Raw genomic sequence first — 15,329 nt, 5'->3', positions numbered from 1 at the left:
TTTTATTTTTATTTTACTTCCTTTTTCATTCAAGTTTCTTTTCCAATCAACATCCTTTTTTATTTAATTTCCAAGTAGATCGTTAAGGTATAGTGGTTTCTGCATTGAATTGCCATTTTTAATTTTATGCGACTTTAATTTTTATTTTTATTCAACCTCCATTTTTATTAAATTTATTTTTCTGTTAAACTTCCTTTTTTATTTAATTTCCAAATAGATCGTTAAGGTATAGTGGTTTCTTGAATGAGCTTCCATTTTTAATTTTCTGCAACTTCCATTTTTATTTTTATTTAACTTCCTTTTTCATTCTAGTTCCCTTTCTACTCAACTTCCTTTATTATTTAATTTCCAAATAGATCGTTAAGGTATAGTGGTTCCTGGGTTGAACTTCCATTTTTAATTTTATGCAACTTTCATTTTCATTTTTATTCAACTTCCATTTTTATTCAATATACTTTTCTATTAAACTTCCTTTTTTATTTAATTTCAAAACAGATCGTTAAGGTATAGTGGTTTCTTGAATGAACTTCCATCTTTAATTTTCTGCAACTTCCATTTTTATTTTTATTCGACTTCCTTTTTTATTCAAGTCATTTTTCTATTCAACTTCCTTTTTTATTTAATTTCCAAATAGATCGTTAAGGTATAGTGGTTTCTTGAATGAACTTTCAATTTTAATTTTCTGCAATTTCCATTCTTATTTCTATTCAATTTCTTTTTTTATTCAATTTTCTTTTTTATTTAATTTCCAAATAGATCGTTAAGGTATAGTGGTTTCTGGATTGAACTTCCATTTTTAATTTTATGCAACTTTCACTTTTATTTTTATTCCACTTCCATTTTTATTCAATTTACTTTGCTATTAAACTTCCTTTTTTATTTAATGTCCAAATAGATCGTTAAGGTATATTGGTTTCTAGAATGAACTTCCATTTTTAATTTTCTGCAACTTCCATTTTTATTTTTATTCAACTTCAATTTTTATTGAAGTTATTTTTCTATTCAATTTTCTTTTTTATTTAATTTCCGAATAGATCGTTAAGGTATAGTGGTTTCTGGATTGAACTTCCATTTTTAATTTTATGCAACTTTCACTTTTATTTTTATTCCACTTCCATTTTTATTCAATTTACTTTGCAATTAAACTTCCTTTTTTATTTAATTTCCAAATAGATCGTTAAGGTATATTGGTTTCTCGAATGTACTTCCATTTTTAATTTTCTACAACTTCCATTTTTATTTTTTTTTTCAACTTCAATTTTTATTCAAGTTATTTTTCTATTCAATTTTCTTTTTTATTTAATTTCCAAATACATCGTTAAGGTATAGTGGTTTATGGATTGAACTTCCATTGTTAATTTTATGCAACTTTCTTTTTTATTTTTATTCAACGTCCGTATTTATTCTAGTTACTTTTCTACTCAACTTCATTTTTTATTTAATTTCCAAATAGATCGTTAACGTATAGTGGTTTCTGGATTAAACTTCCATTTTAAATTTTATGCAACTTTCATTTTTATTTTTATTCAACTTCCATTTTTATTCAAGTTACTTTTCTATTCAACTTCATTTTTTATTTAATTTCCAAAAAGATCGTTAACGTATAGTGGTTTCAGGATTGAAGTTCCATTTTTAATTTAATGCAACTTTCATTTTTATTTTTATTCAACTTCATTTTTATTCAATTTACTTTTCTATTCAACTTCATTTTTTATTTAATTTCCAAATAGACCATTAACGTATAGTGGTCTCTGGATTGAACTTCCATTTTTAATTTAAAGCAACTTTCATTTTTATTTTTATTCAACTTCATTTTTATTCAATTTACTTTTCAATTAAACTTCCTTTTTTATTTAATTTCCAAATAGATCGTTAAGGTATAGTGGTTTCTTAAATGAACTTCCATTTTTAACTTTCTGCAATTTTCATTTTTATTTTTATTCGACTTCCATTTTTGTTCAAGCCATTTTTCTATTCAACTTCCTTTTTTAATTAATTGCCAAATAGGTCGTTAAGGTATAGTGGTTTCTTGAATGAACTTCCACTTTTAATTTTCTGCAACTTCCATTTTTATTTCAGTCATTTTTCTAAACAACTTCCTTTTTTATTTAATTTCCAAATAGATCGTTAAGGTATAGTGGTTTCTTGATTGAACTTCCATTTTTAATTTTCTGCAATTCCCACTTTTATTTTATTTACTTTTCTATTAAATTTCTTTTTTATTTAATTTCCAAATAGATCGTTAAGGTATAGTGGTTTCTTGAATGAACTTCCATTTTTATTTTTATTCGACTTCCATTTTTATTCATGTTATTTTTCTATTAAGCTTCCTTTTTTATTTAATTTCCAAATAGATCGTTAAGGTCTAGTGGTTTCTTTAATGAACTTCCATTTTTATTCAAGTTATTTTTCTATTCAACTTCCTTTTTTATTTAATTTCCAAATGGATCGTTAACGTATAATGGTTACTTGAATGAACTTCCATTTTTAATTTTTTGCAACTTCCATTTTTCTTTTTATTTAACTTCCTTTTTTATTCAAGTTTGTTTTCTACTCCACTTCCTTTTTTACTTAATTTCCAAATAGATCGTTAAGGTGTAGTGGTTTCTGGATTGACCTTCCATTGTTAATTTTATGCAACTTTCATTTTTATTTTTATTCAACTTCCATTTTTATTCAATTTACTTTTCTATTAAACTTCCTTTTTTATTTAATTTCCAAATAGATCGTTACGATATAGTGGTTTCTTGAATGAACTTCCATTTTTAATTTTTTTGCAACTTTTATTTTTATTTGTATTTAACTTCCATTTTTATTCAATTTGTTTTTCTGTTCAACTTCTTTTTTTATTTTATTTCCAAATATATCGTTAAGGTATAGTGGTTTTTTGAATGAACTTCCAATTTTAATTTTATGCAACTTTCATTTTTATTTTTATTCAACTTCCATTTTTATTCAATTTACTTTTCTATTAAACTTCCTTTTTTATGTAATTTTGAAATAGATCGTTAACGTGTAATGGTTTCTGGATTGAACTTCCATTTTTAATTTTATGCGACTTTCATTTTTATTTTTATTCAACTTCCGTTTTTATTCAATTTACTTTTCTATTAAACTTCCTTTTTTATTTAATTTCCAAATATATCGTTAAGGTATAGTGGTTTCTTGAATGAACTTCCAATTTTAATTTTCGGCAACTTCCATTTTTATTTTTATTTAACTTTCTTTTACATTCAAGTTTCTTTTCTACTCAACTTCACTTTTTATTTAATTTCCAAATAGATCGTTAAGGTATAGTGGTTTCTGGATTGAACTTCCATTTTTAATTTTATGCAACTTTCATTTTTATTTTTATTTTGCTTCCTTTTTCATTCAAGTTTCTTTTCCACTTAACATCCTTTTTTATTTAATTTCCAAATAGATCGTTAAGGTATAGTGGTTTCTTGAATGAGCTTCCATTTTAATTTTCTGTAACTTCCATTTTTATTTTTATTTAACTTCCTTTTTCATTGTAGTTCCTTTTCTACTCAACATCCTTTTTTATTTAATTTCGAAATAGATCGTTAAGGTATAGTGGTTTCTTGAATGAACTTCCATTTTTAATTTTCTGCAACTTCCATTTTTATTTTTATTCAACTTCATTTTTTATTTAATTTCTAAATAGATCGTCAAGGTATAGTGGTTTCTTGAATGAACTTTCAATTTTAATTTTCTGCAATTTCCATTCTTATTTCTATTCAACTTCTTTTTTTATTCAAGTTTCTTTCCTATTCAACTTTCTTTTTTGTTTAATTTCTAAATAGATCGTTAAGGTATAGTGGTTTCTGGATTGAACTTCCATTTTTCATTTTCTGCGACTTCCATTTTATTTTTATTTAACATCCTTTTTTATTCAAGTTCCTTTTCTACTCCGCTTCCATTTTTATTTAATTTCCAAATAGATCGTTAAGGTATAATGGTTTCGGGATTGAACTTCCATTGTTAATTTTATGCAACTTCCAATTTTATTTTTATTCAACTTCCTTTTTTATTTAATTTCCAAATAGATCGTTAAGATATAGTGGTTTCTTGAATGAACTTCCATTGTTAATTTTTTGCAACTTTCATTTTTATTTTTATTTAACTTCCATTTTTAATCAATTTACTTTTCTGTTCAACTTCATTTTTTATTTTATTTTCAAATAGATCGTTAAGGTATAGTGGCTTCTTGAATGAACTTCCAATTTTAATTTTATGCAACTTTCTTTTTTATTTTTATTCAACATCCATTTTTATTCAATTTACTTTTCTACTAAACTTCCTTTTTTATTTAATTTCCAAATAGATCGTTAAGGTATAGTGGTTTCTTGAATGAACTTCCATTTTTAATTTTCTGTAATTTTTATTTTTATTTTTATTCGACTTCCATTTTTGTTCAAGCCATTTTTCTATTCAACTTCCTTTTTTAATTAATTTCCAAATAGGTCGTTAAGGTATAGTGGTTTCTTGAATGAACTTCCATTTTTAATTTTCTGCAACTTCCATTTTTATTCAAGTCATTTTTCTAATCAACTTCCTTTTTTATTTAATTTCCAAATAGATCGTTAAGGTATAGTGGTTTCTGGATTGAACTTCCATTTTTAGTTTTCTGCAACTTCCACTTTTATTCAATTTACTTTTCTATTAAATTTCCTTTTTTATTTAATTTCCAAATATATCGTTAAGGTATAGTGGTTTCTTGAATGAACTTCCGTTTTTAATTTTCTGCAACTTCCATTTTTATTTCTATTCAACTTCTTTTTTCATTCAAGTTTCTTTTCTATTTAACTTCCTTTTTTATTTAATTTCCAAACAGATCGTTAAGGTATACTGGTTTCTGGATTGAACTCCCATTTTTAATTTTATGCAACTTTCACTTTTATTTTTATTCGACTTCCATTTTTATTCAATTTACTTTTCTATTTAGTTTCCTTTTTTTATTTAATTTCCAAATTGATCGTTAAGGTCTAGTGGTTTCTTTAATGAACTTCCATTTTTAATTTTATGGAACTTCAATTTTTATTTTTATTGAGCTTCCATTTTTATTCATGTTATTTTTCTGTTCAACTTCCTTTTTTATTTAATTTCCAGATATATTGTTAAGGTATAATAGTTTTTTGAATGAACTTCCATTTTTAATTTTCTGCAACTTCTATAGCGATCCCAGGTTTACCCTTGTTGTATAGTGATCTGGACATGTGTCCGTGGATGTTGGTAGTTGTTTATTATCTTGTTTACATCCTTTCTTACTTTGTATTTGAGTTATAGGATGTGTTGAGCGGGTTTGTTACAGGTTGGTTGAGTTTAGAAACCAAAACTAGTTGCCCAGATTTTTGGCCTGTACGCTCGAGCGGAGGTGTTGGAGCTCGAGCGTAGATTACATCCATCCAGTATCTTGTTGTGCAGTGTTGTGAGCTCGAGCGTAGGGTTGGGAGCTCGAGCGGAGGCCTGGTTCTGCAAAAGTGCTGGGCGAGTGCATTCTGCGCTCGAGCGGGAGGTTGGCCGCTCGAGCGGAAGTCTGTGAGTGGCCGCTCGAGCGGGGTGTTTTAAGCTCGAGCGGAAGACTGGGTTTAAATCCCGAATTTGTGACTCTTCAAATCACTTTTTCACTTTATCTTCTCTCTCTTACTTTTCCAAAATCACCATTGTTGAGCCTCTCACTCTAGACTCTACCTTCTCTCTAGGTTTTGATCTAGTAGGAATGATTTACTCACCTTTGGCCTTTACAAAAAAGTTGTTGATCGTCGAGGGCTTCATTTTAATCTGAAAATCTCGGGTTTTGGAGCACGTTGGGTTTTGTCGTCTTCTCCCTTGGAGCTCCGAATTTGAGGTAGGGATAACCTACTCCTCTCTATGGGTTTTGTCTTTAAATTTTGGTATTTTGAGATGTTGGGCTTGGTTGGGTAATTTTGTGAAAGTTTGGGGCTTTTGTGTAATTCTACAAAGGTTGGGGTTTCATTCATAATAAACCTAGATGCATGTTTGGCATGAAGAAAATGGAATGATTGTTGAATCATTGATGAAAATGGGACCTAAGGGTTGAAATGGTAATTATGGAAAATGGCCTAATTACCTTGTTTAATTAATTGGGATAATTAATTGATGAGAAATGAGGAAATGAAATGTTGATTGAATATCCATTTGTGCATTTATTTTCTATTTTAGAAATAACTGCTTTGGGCTATCGGTGGAGGATAGTCGTGATTGTTGTAGACAATGTATGTTGATTAGGCAAACTGAAACTAATCAATGAAATGTGTCATGGAATTTGACGGTTAATTGATTACATTAATTGTATGTATTGTGTGATTGTATATGGAACCAATGTGTTTATATATGTTGTGTGTAGAGGAGGAGATAGGGGATGTACTCCGCGGTTTAGGGGAAGATAGGGGATGTACCTCTAAACCGGATAGGTATTTGGAGGAGATAGGGGATGTACTCCGTAGACAGAGCTCATATGCTTGTCTAGAGAAGTGAAGATAGAGCTCATATGCTTATCTTTGTGAAGTATGAAGTGTGGATACAGCTTGTATGCTTATCTGTGGATATTGTTGATATACATATCTGTTGTGAAGTGTGGATACAGCTTGTATGCTTATCTGTGGATATTGTTGTTATACATATCTGTTGAGAATGTGGATATAGCTTTTATGCTTATCTGAATGTGAGATATAGTTTTTATACATATCTGTGGAAATGATGATAGAGCTAGCATGCTTATCTGTTGAAAAAGGAAAATGAAAAGTAATTGGGACTTGTAAGTCGTTGACATAAATATGTAATTTATGTGATTGTATCAGTGTTGTCCAACTATCAATTGCTAATGTTTTAGTCATTGTCCATGGTTGGTTTAGTGTATTTCTACTGGGCTGTGGCTCACCCTATATGGGAACATCATTTTCAGGTACAGGAAGCATGCCACCTCCAAGGACATAGCTGGGAGGCTAGTGGCGGGCATAGTTTTGTCGTTTGACTTTTGATGTATTACATGTAATTTCAAGCCAAGGGCTTAATGTGTAAACGAGTTAGACCTCTTTGTTTTAACCAAGTGTTAACTTGGAAAGCTGTAAGCCCGTAGGGCATTTTGTTATGGGATTGACATGTAATACTTATGTAATGGAATTCTAATGAATGATAGAAGGTGGTTAGTTTATCTATCAACGCTTGTCTTATTTGTTGGGTTTAATGTTATTATTTTGAGGGCGTTACAACTTGGTATCAGAGCGTACCGGGTTCGAATACTTTGGGTACGTGGGAAGTGATTAGGATCACAATGGGTTTGTCTCGCTTGATAGAGACTTAGATGTAGTACCATATGCTATGTGTTTATTTGATAACATGCTTATGTGACTATGTGGGTATGGGATTTAATTTCTAGGATGTTGATTGGATCCTTGGGTTTCTGTGAGTCTTGTTGGAAAAGCACTTGATCAATGCTGTTTCTAACCGGAACTCTAGTAACGCCTCGGGACTATCATTATCCGGAAATGAAGTTCGTAAGTGCTTATGTGTTTATGTGCTTATGTGGAGTGAATTACAGTTGTCAATGCATTAGGACGTGAGTGATCAGTTTCGGCACATTTGTGAATGTGCTAACGTTCTGTGTTACCTTTATTAGGATGTCAGGACGAGGAAGAGGTGCTAGACGTGGTAGACCTGCGAGGCAGGAAGTACCGTTACAGGGTGAGATTCCGGCAGTGCAGGAGGGAGTTGGGCAGGCCACTGTGGCCGAGCCAGTGGGTCAGCAGGCCATGGGTGCCTTGGCTAGAGAGATAGCAGGAGCATTGGGCATTCTTAGAGCTGGGAATCAGGCAGCTGAGACAGGGCCTTCCTTCTTGAAGAGGGAGTTCTTCCGGTGTAATCCGGACGAGTTTATCGGGGATCCTAAAGAGCCGCTTAAGGCAGATGAATGGCTCGAACAGACAACGAAGACGTTTGAGATGCTTGGCATCGAGGACGGAGCACTGAAAGTGACCTTGGCATCCTTCCAATTGAAGGGAGATGTGGGTCAATGGTGGAAATACGAGAAAGCTCGTGTTTGTGGTACTTGGGAGGCGTTTGTGAATGCTTTTCAGGAGAGGTTTTTATCAGCAGCAGCTAGGGAGAAGCTGAGGGATCAGTTTAGCCGGCTTAATCAGCAGGGCTTGTCAGTGGCCGAGTTTGAGGCTACTTTTACTAGTTTGTCCAGGTTTGCACCTGAACTGGTGGCGTCTGAGGAACGCCGTTGCTATGAGTTTGAGCGGAAGTTGAGGCGGGGCCTCAAGTTGAGAATTGGTGGGTCTTATATTCGAGAGTATAGACACCTAGTGGACGCTGCAGCTCATATGGAGCTTATGATGCAGGAGGAGGATGAGGGCCAGAGAGGCTCCAAGAGGAGCCAGGATAGTCAGAGTGATGGCAGGAGACAGAAGGGTTATAACCCTCAGCAGTCTCAGGGTGCAGTCTCTAGATCGACCTTTCCAGTGCCTAGTGTAGGCTCGGGGAGAGGCAGTCAGGGAGAATTCACTTGTTACAAGTGTGGCCTGCTGGGTCACAAGGTTTCGGTTTGCCCGCAGAAGGGTGGGGGTCAGAAAGCTGCTTCTTCTTCAGCTAGACCACCGAGTCAGAGTTTGGGCAGGGGGCAGCTCTTGATTTGTTATCAGTGTGGACAACCTGGGCACATGAAGAGGTTTTGCCCACAGTTGAGTGCCACTTCGGGAGCGTCTGGTTCTAGGCAGACGCAGGGTTTTCAGCCAGCTCAGTCTGTGCAGGCCTCGAGGGCCAATCCGGGAGCTTCGTCATCCCAGTCTGTGCAGCAGTCTTTTGCTCCGAGAGGTGAGCAGGTAGACCAGGGGCCTACGGGGCGCGTGTATGCTGTTACCGCGCAGGATTTAGTACCAGCTCCATCAGTAGTGAGAGGTACTTTTCTGTTTTGCAACTCAGTTGCTAATGTGTTGATAGACACGGGTGCATCTCATTCTTTTGTATCTGCTGCATTTGCATCTGTTTTGGAATTGGAGTTAGCACAGTTAGCATCTCCTATTTGTGTGGTATCGCCTTTGGGTGGTGAGTTGATTCTGAAACAGGGTGTTAGGGGATGTGATATAGAGGTCGCCGATTATAGGCTTCCTTTTCCGTTTGTTGTCATGCCCATGAAGGGTTTTGATGTTATTTTGGGTATGGACTGGTTATCGTCATACCGGGCTGTTATTGATTGCTACCGCCAGAGGGTTACATTGTGTACCTTGAGCGGGGAGTGGTTCCATTTCTTGGGAGACCGGGTTGGTAGTGTTTTGCCACCGGGGTATGATTCGCGAGGGCGAAGTGAGCTTAGTAGTCTACTTGCTAGCTTTGAGAGTGGTGAGAGTGGTGAGACCCAGCATGTATTGCCGAGGGTGGTTTGTGAGTATTCGGATGTTTTTCCCGAAGATCTTGTTAGTTTGCCACCTCACCGGGAGATCGAGTTCTCTATTGATTTAGTGCCTGGTACGGCGCCGATTTCTATGGCACCTTACCATTTTGCTCCAGCAGAGTTGGTTGAGTTGAAAGTTCAGCTCCAGGAATTGCTAAATAAGGGCTTTGTTCGCCCTAGTGTTTCACCGTGGGGAGCACCGGCCCTCTTTGTTAAAAAGAAAGATGGTGCCTTGAGATTGTGTATAGACTACCGGAAGTTGAATCGGGCTACGGTTAAGAATAAGTACCCTATGCCCCGTATAGATGATTTATTTGACCAGTTGAAGGGTTCCCGTTGTTTCTCTAAGATAGACTTGAGATCGGGTTACCATCAATTGAGGGTCAGGGAGGAAGATGTTCCTAAGACGGCATTCCGTACGCGGTATGGCCATTATGAGTTTTTGGTGATGCCATTCGGGCTTACCAATGCACCGGCAGTCTTTATGGACTTGATGAACCGGATTTTCCGGGAGTTCTTAGACCGATTTGTGGTTGTTTTCGTGGACGATATCCTTATCTATTCGTCATCTAAGGAGGAGCACGAGGAACACTTGAGAGTGGTGCTTGAGTTACTTAGAGCCCATAGGCTGTATGCCAAGTTCGGGAAATGTGAGTTTTGGCTGAGAGAAGTCAAATTCTTAGGCCACGTGGTATCCGGGAAAGGGGTGTCTGTTGATACATCCAAGGTTGAGGCAGTGCAAGATTGGGCACAGCCTAAGAGTGTGTTTGAGATCCGCAGTTTTCTGGGATTAGCTGGGTATTACCGTCGGTTTGTGAAAGATTTTTCTAGGTTAGCGTCACCGTTGACTAGACTGACTCGGAAGGGAGTCAAGTTTGAGTGGAGTGAGACTTGTGAAAAGTCGTTCCAAGAGCTGAAAGTTAGATTGACCACCGCACCGGTGTTGATTATTCCGGAGAGAGGGTTGGGTTACTCGGTTTATTGTGATGCCTCACGAGAGGGTTTGGGTTGTGTGTTGATGCAAGAGGGGAAAGTGGTAGCTTATGGCTCACGTCAGTTGAAAATACATGAGAAGAATTACCCCACACACGACCTAGAGTTAGCAGCTGTGATCTTTGCCTTGAAAATCTGGAGGCACTACCTTTATGGTGAGAGGTTCGAGGTATTCTCGGATCATAAGAGTTTGAAGTATCTGTTTACACAGAGAGACTTGAATCTGAGGCAGAGGAGATGGATGGAGTTCATCGAGGATTATGATTTTGAGTTGCATTATCATCCGGGAAAGGCCAATGTTGTGGCCGATGCCCTTAGTAGGAAAACCATTAGTGATGTAGCTTGTATAGCCATCCGGGAATGGGAGATGTTGGGAGCACTTGGCGAGTTTGATTTGCTACTGGGCGAATCTGTCGAGGCTGCGGCCTTGTTTTCTGTTGTTGCGCAGCCTACACTTGTGATTAGAGTGTTAGAGGCACAGAGAGGTGACCTTGAGGTAGAATCCCTCCGAGAGAAGATCTCCAGTGGGAAAGTTGAGAAGGGTTTGACGGTGTATCCCGACCTGAGTGTGAGATACCGAGACCGTTTGTTTATACCGGAGGCTTGCCGTGAGGAAGTACTCCGAGAGTTTCACCATTCGCGCCTTGCGGTGCATCCGGGAGGTACTAAGATGTATCAGGATTTGGGTCGCCAATTTTGGTGGCGGGGTATGAAAAGAGATGTGGCTGTTTTCGTATCGAAGTGCCTTACTTGTCAGCAAGTAAAGGCCGAGCATCAGAGGCCAGCGGGTTTGTTGCAACCCTTGCCTATTGCCGAGTGGAAGTGGGAGCATGTCACTATGGACTTCGTTGTAGGTCTTCCGAGGACTCAGCGGGGTAGTGATGCTATTTGGGTGGTTGTAGACCGGTTGACTAAGTCGGCGCACTTTATTCCTATGCGCGTGAGAGATTCGGTAGATCATCTTGCCGACTTGTATATTCGGGACGTAGTGAGATTGCACGGGGTCCCAGTGACGATCGTCTCAGATAGAGATCCTCATTTTACTGCCAGGTTGTGGCAGAGTTTGCAGAGTGCCTTGGGCACTAAGTTAACCTTTAGTACGGCCTATCATCCTCAGACTGACGGGCAGTCCGAGCGTACTATTCAGATCCTCAAGGATATGCTTCGGGGTTGTGTCCTGGACTTCAGTGGGACGTGGGAGAGGCACTTGCCATTGGTAGAGTTTGCCTACAACAACAGTTTTCAGTCTAGCATCGGTATGGCACCGTTTGAGGCTTTGTATGGCCGACCGTGTAGGTCTCCAGTTTGTTGGGCCGAGGTGGGTGATGCACCTTTGTTGGGTCCGGAGTTGGTTAGGGAGACGACGGAGAAAGTTGAGCTTATCCGTAGGAGGCTTGTTACAGCCCAGAGTCGGCAGAAATCTTATGCTGACCGTAGGAGGAGGCCTTTGGCGTTTGTGGTAGGTGATCATGTCTTTCTGAAGATATCACCTAGACGAGGCCTGATGAGATTTGGGAAGAGTGGGAAGTTATCCCCTCGGTTTATAGGTCCTTTTGAGATCCTTGAGAAGATAGGCGAGGTTGCTTATCGATTGGCCTTACCACCGCAGTTGTCCGGAGTGCATGACGTGTTTCATGTGAGTATGCTTCGGAAGTATGAGCCAGATCCATCACATGTGTTGGATTGGACTGATTTAGAGGTAGATGAGGATGCCTCGTATGAGGAGAGACCGGTACGGGTCTTGGATAGGCGGGATCAAGTCCTGCGTGGCAAGACCATTCCTTTGGTGAAAGTCTTGTGGAAACATCACGGAGTGGAGGAAGCCACTTGGGAACGTGAGTTGGAAGTCCGAGAGAAATATCCAGACTTGTTTGTTGTTATGTAATCTTATATTTAAATTTTACATTTTGTTGAACTTAAGAGCTTTTATATATGTCTTAAGTTGTGAAACATTGAGAATGTTTTGGTTTATTGGAAGTATGTTTTGAGAACTTGCCTCATATGGCAGTTGAATGTAACATTGTATATGTTGAATATATATTGTTGGAATTGGAAAGATAGTGCATAATGTTGATGCATGTTGAAAATACATATGTTGTTTACATATTGTGATATGTCTCTTGTTAAAGAGATGGGATGACCGGTAATGGGTCGAATTATTGAATGTTAAAAGGTAACATTGTTTAAAATGGAGGAAAACTTGTTTTTGAAAACTTGTGTTTAATTTCGGGGACGAAATTCTTTAAGGGGGGGAGGTTATAGCGATCCCAGGTTTACCCTTGTTGTATAGTGATCTGGACATGTGTCCGTGGATGTTGGTAGTTGTTTATTATCTTGTTTACATCCTTTCTTACTTTGTGTTTGAGTTATAGGATGTGTTGAGCGGGTTTGTTACAGGTTGGTTGAGTTTAGAAACCAAAACTAGTTGCCCAGATTTTTGGCCTGTACGCTCGAGCGGAGGTGTTGGAGCTCGAGCGTAGATTACATCCATCCAGTATCTTGTTGTGCAGTGTTGTGAGCTCGAGCGTAGGGTTGGGAGCTCGAGCGGAGGCCTGGTTCTGCAAAAGTGCTGGGCGAGTGCATTCTGCGCTCGAGCGGGAGGTTGGCCGCTCGAGCGGAAGTCTGTGAGTGGCCGCTCGAGCGGGGTGTTTTAAGCTCGAGCGGAAGACTGGGTTTAAATCCCGAATTTGTGACTCTTCAAATCACTTTTTCACTTTATCTTCTCTCTCTTACTTTTCCAAAATCACCATTGTTGAGCCTCTCACTCTAGACTCTACCTTCTCTCTAGGTTTTGATCTAGTAGGAATGATTTACTCACCTTTGGCCTTTACAAAAAAGTTGTTGATCGTCGAGGGCTTCATTTTAATCTGAAAATCTCGGGTTTTGGAGCACGTTGGGTTTTGTCGTCTTCTCCCTTGGAGCTCCGAATTTGAGGTAGGGATAACCTACTCCTCTCTATGGGTTTTGTCTTTAAATTTTGGTATTTTGAGATGTTGGGCTTGGTTGGGTAATTTTGTGAAAGTTTGGGGCTTTTGTGTAATTCTACAAAGGTTGGGGTTTCATTCATAATAAACCTAGATGCATGTTTGGCATGAAGAAAATGGAATGATTGTTGAATCATTGATGAAAATGGGACCTAAGGGTTGAAATGGTAATTATGGAAAATGGCCTAATTACCTTGTTTAATTAATTGGGATAATTAATTGATGAGAAATGAGGAAATGAAATGTTGATTGAATATCCATTTGTGCATTTATTTTCTATTTTAGAAATAACTGCTTTGGGCTATCGGTGGAGGATAGTCGTGATTGTTGTAGACAATGTATGTTGATTAGGCAAACTGAAACTAATCAATGAAATGTGTCATGGAATTTGACGGTTAATTGATTACATTAATTGTATGTATTGTGTGATTGTATATGGAACCAATGTGTTTATATATGTTGTGTGTAGAGGAGGAGATAGGGGATGTACTCCGCGGTTTAGGGGAAGATAGGGGATGTACCTCTAAACCGGATAGGTATTTGGAGGAGATAGGGGATGTACTCCGTAGACAGAGCTCATATGCTTGTCTAGAGAAGTGAAGATAGAGCTCATATGCTTATCTTTGTGAAGTATGAAGTGTGGATACAGCTTGTATGCTTATCTGTGGATATTGTTGATATACATATCTGTTGTGAAGTGTGGATACAGCTTGTATGCTTATCTGTGGATATTGTTGTTATACATATCTGTTGAGAATGTGGATATAGCTTTTATGCTTATCTGAATGTGAGATATAGTTTTTATACATATCTGTGGAAATGATGATAGAGCTAGCATGCTTATCTGTTGAAAAAGGAAAATGAAAAGTAATTGGGACTTGTAAGTCGTTGACATAAATATGTAATTTATGTGATTGTATCAGTGTTGTCCAACTATCAATTGCTAATGTTTTAGTCATTGTCCATGGTTGGTTTAGTGTATTTCTACTGGGCTGTGGCTCACCCTATATGGGAACATCATTTTCAGGTACAGGAAGCATGCCACCTCCAAGGACATAGCTGGGAGGCTAGTGGCGGGCATAGTTTTGTCGTTTGACTTTTGATGTATTACATGTAATTTCAAGCCAAGGGCTTAATGTGTAAACGAGTTAGACCTCTTTGTTTTAACCAAGTGTTAACTTGGAAAGCTGTAAGCCCGTAGGGCATTTTGTTATGGGATTGACATGTAATACTTATGTAATGGAATTCTAATGAATGATAGAAGGTGGTTAGTTTATCTATCAACGCTTGTCTTATTTGTTGGGTTTAATGTTATTATTTTGAGGGCGTTACAACTTCCATTTTTATTTTTATTTAACTTCCTTTTTTATTCAAGTTTTTTTCTACTCCGCTTCCTTTTTTATTTACTTTCCAAATAGATCGTTAAGGTATAATGGTTTCTGGATTGAACTTCCATTGTTAATTTTATGGAACTTCCAATTTTATTTTTATTCAACTTCCTTTTTTTTTTAATTTCCAAATAGATCGTTAAGATATAGTGGTTTCTTGAATGAACTTCCATTGTTAATTTTATGCAACTTCCATTTTTATTTTTCTTTAACATCCATTTTTATTCAATTTACTTTTCTGTTCAACTTCATTTTTTATTTTATTTTCAAATAGATCGTTAATGTATAATGGTTTCTTGAATGAACTTCCAATTTTAATTTTATGCAACTTTCTTTTTTATTTTTATTCAACTTCCATTTTTATTCAATTTACTTTTCTATTAAACTTCCTTTTTTTTTATTTAATTTCCAAATAGATCGTTAAGGTATAGTGGTTCCTTGAATGAACTTCGATTTTTAATTTTCTGAAATTTTCATTTTTATTTTTATTCGACTTCCATTTTTGTTCATGCCATTTTTCTATTGAACTTCCTTTTTTAATTAATTTCCAAA

Source organism: Camellia sinensis, chromosome 2 (assembly GCF_055761805.1).
Source record: "Camellia sinensis isolate YWXY chromosome 2, ASM5576180v1, whole genome shotgun sequence".
In the NCBI taxonomy this organism is placed as follows: domain Eukaryota; kingdom Viridiplantae; phylum Streptophyta; class Magnoliopsida; order Ericales; family Theaceae; genus Camellia; species Camellia sinensis.
This window is presented reverse-complemented; position numbering follows the sequence as displayed.